The following is a 7,387-nucleotide window of genomic DNA, read 5'->3' on the forward strand; positions in this document are numbered from 1 at the left end:
GGTGAATGCCAATTCTAGAAATTGACCAAAAGCACAAAATGAACAAAATCTCTGAACTCTGATTAACTTTAAATAAGAAACTGGCTGGCCCCAGGATCAAACTTACAAACTTCCACACTCGAGGAAAGTTTGCTACATGTAAGTACATGTGCCACACACCTGAGGGTTTTCATCCTTTGTACTTTTAATGCAAGAATTTCAAGAAGCATTTATGTTTTCTCAGGTGTCATAGATTTAATTCTTGAAAGTTAAAATTAACACTTCAACACTTTATGATTAATTTCAAGTTTGTATTTTGGGCAAAGGAGAGCCCTGAATGCCCCTTTCCTTTTAATAATACCAATTAAACTTAATGTTAAGACTTTTTACACTAGTTTTAGACTTGGTGAACTGACCACAACCATACAACCATAGTGGTGCACTGTGTTGGGAAAAATGCCACGTCCCTTACACATTAAATAAGGCCGTGGTGGTATTTTAATATGGAGGATAAATTGCATGACCCTATCCAACTCTCCAAATTTCCAATGGTAATAAAAACTCGTCGAACCTTGTTTATAATCCTTGTGTCATATCCCATTTTTCTTTTGTTCATTATTTCCTATTAATTTTATCATCTATTTCATGTTCATCACCGCCCCATGCAGGTCTGGGTGTCAAAAGAATAGGCCTGCAGCAGCGCTAAGCTTGTCGTAAAAGGCGACTGAATAGTGCTCAGAACCCTAGCTGGGGGCTAGGGCGCTCTGCCCACAGAGCAACTGGGATGTGTGCCCCAGGTGGTGGAATGGGTTACCCCTGGCGTGTTACATGCTGGGGTTGTCAGGCTATAATACGGAAAACCTGACCGCAAACCATAGTGGTGCACTGTGTTGGGAAAGATGCCACGTTCTTCGCACGTTAAAGTACCCTAATGTGGTATTCTCCCGGAGTAGGAACCATAGGGCTCCGCCACAGGAGGCTAAATTGCCCGACCCTACCCACCTCTCCCTATTTCAAGTGGCAATCAAAATTTGTCAACCCCATTGCCCTTGTGTCCCATCCCAGTTTCATTTCATCATTATTTCATATTCATTTTATCATCAATTTCATGTTCATTGTCTGACTATAGCTGAAATATTGCTGCTCGGACGTTAAACCCCAACAAACAAACAAACAAACATGTTCATCACCAGGATATAGCTGAGTTACTGTTGCTTAGGCAACACTAGTCAACCAATCAACCAATAGACTTGGTAAAATAGATCTTTTGATCAGTGTGAAGGATTAACATATTTTGACAGCTACCCCTCCATGTTCAACAAGAAAATGTAAATTCTACCTTATGAAATTTTGTGTGACATTGCCTTTAGTCAGACATATTTAAACATAGCTAAAGCTTTCAAAGGATTTCTTTAAAAGAGGAGTAGGACCTTTAAGCAAATTTTTAGTAGTCTATAAAGTTTCTTCAAACTTGGTAGAGTGGTTAATATAAAATTCTCTTTATTAGTCGCCTTAAGAGAATGACTACTAATGATTCATCATACTTATGTTTTACTATTATAAGCCTGTATAATTGTGTGGTATTCATTTATGAAGAAGTATGAAGTTCAATTGTACATACAAAAAAAAAAACTTCTAAGAAGAGTTTTCATCTTTCTTTTAAACCAGTTGACACATCTTAATGTTTGGTCCTTTCAGCTCTCGCTCATTATGTCCATGTTGCCTGATGGCGTCTTATCAAGAAGTCAAATTTGACCAATCAATTACATGTACATTTTTGTATATAGCACAAATAAGAAGCTGAGTACCCAATTTCGTACTGAATACCTTAGCAAGTGAAACCTGTTTATTAAGCCAGGGTTGGTTGAAGCCTCTTATCTTGCAATGAATTTTAGTAAGTGAAAAAATCATAAATGATAATGGAACCTATTTCTTGATAGTCAAAACTTATTCAATAAATTAATTTCTCACATTCTAAGCCAGTGATTAATCAAAGCACCAAAGGTGCTGGAACTCGGGAAGTCACTTGGCGTGCAACCTGCAAGATAGGTTCCCGATGTTTATTTTTTAAGCAATATGCTAGAGTGCCGGTCATGACATGGACCAAGGTTTGAGAATATTTTAGTGTTGAACCCATATTTCCCTTGCAACCTGCAGCAAAACAAAAAAAGATGTACACAAATATTGTGAAAATATTACGATTACCTTTGTTTACATTCTTGAGAGCTTAAACTTGATGTTGATTGTGACGCTTCTTGATAAAATTATTTTGATTATAGTACCATCCACGGGGCATAGTTAAAATACTACACCACACAGAGAAATAACTCCAATTAAATTGTATTGGCTTTTAACTAAACTGGTTCCCGATCACAGTATTCAATAGTTCCGGGAACTAGGATAGCTTTTAACTATCTTCTTTGAAAATACTACGCGGCCAGGTGGCAAAAAATAGTTTGGCTTCTCGATTTACCAGTTCAACAATATTTAGCAGAAAATTAATACATAAAATGTTTAAAATATCATTCATATGGGATATCGGTGAAATATTTAAAGTTTAAAAGAGAATCATGCATTAATTTGAAGATAGCATTTCCGTCCATGAAGTTATCAGCTGGAAGCCCTTTTGTCATTCTTATACTTACAATACTCGAAGCCACTCGCGTGTCTTCCAAGTAAAAATGCATGTGACTTTTTAACCACTGAGCGGTGATTAAATTTCTGCTAGAGTTTTCCTGCCATTTTACATTTCTGAGTTTCCTACAGATTTCAAGGGAGAAGCAGATTCTATTCCATTAATGCTCTCCGGGATTACAAGATTTCTCCAGTCTCAGTCTCTTTAGTTAAATTTTAGATTTAACCACTTGCTGGAGCTTATGGGTAAAAAATGATATCTAAAAGGGGTAAATTCACTAGCACGAGTTTCATGCCTAGTATTTTGCCAAAATTTCAACTTACTACTTGCAATTTTCTATTTGCCTATTTTAAAGCTTAAATGCCATCTGAATACTAATATACAGAAAAAAAACCAATCTGTTGTGTCATAATTTAGTTAGTAGTGGGCACCAAACTATGCTTCTACAAGATTTTCAAAGAATATTCATTAAAATAAGAGGATTAGGGGTAGTCACAGTTTTAATCCAAAAATATAGAGTGCAAGCTATGAACAACAAAAGCTTTTGTCAGGAGTTGTGATGGTACAGAAGACTGTTTTTGTATAAATATGAAAGAGTTCGACATATGCGCTCTAAATTTTCTACATGAAAATATCTCGTGAAATAAGCTATTTTGATATAATTTGGCTAAATTTTCCAATTTTGCTTTATTTCCATTTACAATTTTAGTGCAACACATGCATTAACAGTGATGAAACTTCGTTTTTCAGGAAAGGCACATATTCAACTAGTAAATTATGTTATTTTCAAGTATGTTTGAAACATCTTAGTTTTTGGGGCTGATTTTGATATTTTCTGAATCTACTCCTTTAACTGTCTCCAGTGGAGAAATCTTGTATAGTCAGTGAAGTTACACTTGTCTGTGAGTCCATGATTCTGTCTGGAACAATTTTTTTGTGTCACAGTTTTCTCAGCAACTACTTGTCACAGTGGCTTGAAATTTTTGCACATTCTACTTGTAGGTATGCCATTAATTATGGTGGATCCATTTTTAGAAAAAAAAATTGACTACAACTTCCTGTTTACATTGACATTGACCCAATTGGGGTCTTGTTAATAACAAGCATTAGAAATAAGCGTGTTGACCTCCATAGAAATTGCAAGTATTATCAAAGTATGTGAGATCAAATTTCCATATTTTTCTTCTGTATGCATATGCATGGAATTAATAGCTAGAATATGAAATAAACTATGTATATATTATTTCTCAAAATATGTTGTGTAGTGGAATTCTAAAACTAAAACATGACCAGAAAATGGAAAAGAATCCTATTACATTTTACATGTTTTACACGTGGCCAACCGTCAGTGCAGTGGACTTAAATTAAATAAAAAGAAGTTAACTATTTTTACATGCATGTACATGTATGTATGTCTACATGCAGACTACTTATATATGTTCATGTAGTTCCTAGCTGGGGTATTTGTTATTTCACTGAAGTTGTTTCTTTCTATTACAAATGTACTTGAAAGAGTATTCAAGGGAACCAAGATTCTAGCAGAAATCAAAAGAATATAATCCAGGGACAAAGATTAGGCATGGAAAACAGACATACACACACATCAAAGAACATAAAATAACTAAAAATGATAAATACAAAGTAACAAAAGTAAATAAGCAACTTGGACTCTGAAAATTATGAGTTCAAATGTCACTGAAAGTGTTTATTGACATGATTGAATTGAAACCAAATTTGCTATCAAGTATCTCATGTTGCAAAATAAATGTTCAGATGATGTAAATGACCATGTAATTTAAATTTCAGAGTTTGAAGCTTGAATACTGTTTTATGGTCCTGTGTATGTATACCAATTGCTGCGAGATGTTAATTATCTAAATGTGTTGTTGTTGATGGAGACCTTGTTGATGCTTCTACAGTAAACTCATTCAGGGGAGGCAAATTGATCACACTGACTGAAATATTGAATTAATTCTGTTCTCAAATGGCATTAGCTTATATGGTAAGATTAGTAGTTAATTAAAAGAAGAATAAGGAAAGCAGGGACCATGGGAACCAGGGCCCAGTTCAAAAGATTTATCCACTGGACAAAATTAGTCATTCACTGGAGAAGTCACAAATCTAACTTTACAAGTTATTCAGTGGATAGTCATTTATCCAATGAATACAAATTTGAACAAATGATCCCAGATCTCTATATTTCATGTTACTGACTCACATAGAATAAGTTGGAGAAAAGAAAAGTTACTTACATTGACTTCTTTCATGGGAAAGTTAATTTGATGAAAAACTTTTGTATGGAACAGCAAAAATAAAGTAAAAAATTTTGATTTGCTGACTTGGCCATGTGGCCATCAGCATCGACAGTTGTCTCTAACTTAAGAAAGAGTAATCAAGGGAACAAAGATTCTTGTGGGAAATCAAAAGAATGTAATCCAGGGACAAAGACTAAATATGTAAAACAGACATACACAACCAAATAATACATACAAAGACTAACAAAAGTAAATTAGCAACTCTAAAAACTGGAAGCATGGACTAGGTGCACCGAGAGGATAAGCGTCCTCTGCTTTTCTAAAAACACCTGTTTTTTTCTGTTTTCAATGGACTTGTTACCATGGAAACCATTAATACAGACATTATAAATTAATGCTTCAGATAGTTTAGACAACTCCATGATTATACTACAGCCAGTTTTATAGATAGTTACAACCATATTTTCACAAAGTGTCTACATTGGCTTCCAAAAATTGTCACCTTTTTCATTTTCAAAATCCTGTCTATTGCAATTTTCAGTATTAAACAGTACAAAATTGGACCTGTGGGATACCACCGCTTGCCAGCTTGCCAAATACGAGTAGATGTGTGATTTGGCGAGTTCTCATTAGCTTACACTCGTCAATTTGGCGACCGTCATTTGATTGGTGAGTTCCAAGGAAAGTTAACCAGCCAACAGCTTATTTAGTTAAACATCTTTTAACATCATACATTAAAAATATGTTCCCTATATTTTAAGAAGTTTAGCTTGAATATATCAAGTGAATTTTGCACAATTTTATTGACTTGCAAAGCATTGTTTACGATCTGCCATTTTAATTTCTGGTAAACGGGATGTGCCAAAACCTACGCGGTCCTGATCTCGTCTTGGTAGTCAAACGAAATTATCTTGGTAATTTATGAAATGTTACCTTGCAAATTAGTTGTTTATTGTCAAAATAAAAATGAACATTTCTTAGAAGAAAATGACAAACATTTTCTTGTTTCAAAATTTGAGTTCAGAAATGGTGTACTTTAAGTACTTGAAAAACTTCCATTGGAGGTCCATTTGAAAATGGAAAAGTTTTTGATAAACTTAGAAACAAATGAAAAGATAGTTGAAGAAAGAAAAAGAAAGGCAGAAGAAAGTCAAATCCAAGAGAAAACAGATGATAGTACAGACAAAAAAACCCAAAAATTTGGCTGGTTGAATTTCTATTTGCTAGCAAGATCAATATTCCACTAGCCAGAATGGCAAGTTGGGGAAAAAATGGTTTCCCACATTGTATATATATACTTTCAAAAATGGGTAGAACTGCTAGCTGTCCTTACACAAGAAAATTATCGGAAGTTAGAGATTATTTTGGATTTTGAGAAATGGTCCTCATTGTAATTTTCTAGATAATAGCATTTTTTAGTGTTTTTTCAATAGGAAATTTTATTAATACTTCTCAAGATTTTGAGTAAGCAGCTAGTTAAAACTTACTGCAAAAAAATTCAAAAGAACATAGAAAAGTAAGATTTTAAACTTCAAGGTCATTGAATAGGTCATGTTCTATATTTGTTAAGTGCAATTTTCTCATAACCTTGACCTTTATTTTCACCAAGAAATATATTATACACATACCCCTATAATTGCCATATTGCAATCACCTAGTCTGTTTGTCCATCCATTACACTTTGTGTAACATATTTCTCAGCTTCTAAAGTCCTTTAACCAACCTGCGCAATGATTTGACAGATCGATGACTGCTGATTGATTGATCACTGACGGATCGATAACTGATGACCAGTGACCAATCTGATTGCAGTTTTGTTATGTAAAATTACAAATGATCTGTTAAGAATAAAACAAATGTAAAATAATAGTATAAATTGGTGCAAATCTATTGTGTTATATAAATATGTGTGAAATTGATGAAGAAAACAATGGGAACGATAATTTATATATTGACTGCTCAGTGGTTATGTATTGTGATCACTGGTTTAATGAATAGGTTTGACTGATCGATGACTGATCGGTGATTGATGACCGATTGTAATTTTTGTTTCTTGGATTGGTTCAGGTACTGTATTTGAGTTATGTGGAATATTACTTTTGTGTGATGTCCTGTATAGTATCTCCCCTTTTCAAGTTCCTCAATGATCTACTTCTGTCTACCTATTGACTTTGTGATTTTTTGTGTGGTACATATTGAAATATTGTAACAGATTTCTGATCTTCTATTTGAGGGATTAATACTCAGATATTTAGTATGTTGCTTTTGCATGATGACTTGTATTGTGTCTCCACTTTTCAGGTTCTTCACTCATCTGCTTTCTGTTTCACTCAGTGTCTCTCTCCCTTTAACTGAGGTTGATTGGGAGTATTCTTAACACAATGTAGTGTGCAATCTCTTGTTTTTGTTTTGATTTTATTAAAAAATGTAGGTATATCCTGTTTCAACTATTTTGTAACTTTTAAAAGAAATTACTTCTCTACAAAGAAATTGCTTATCTATGAATGCAATGTTTGTA

This window comes from Perna viridis, chromosome 14 (assembly GCF_037379345.1).
Source record: "Perna viridis isolate PV_CMFRI_1.1 ecotype Kerala chromosome 14, ASM3737934v1, whole genome shotgun sequence".
Classification (NCBI taxonomy): domain Eukaryota; kingdom Metazoa; phylum Mollusca; class Bivalvia; order Mytilida; family Mytilidae; genus Perna; species Perna viridis.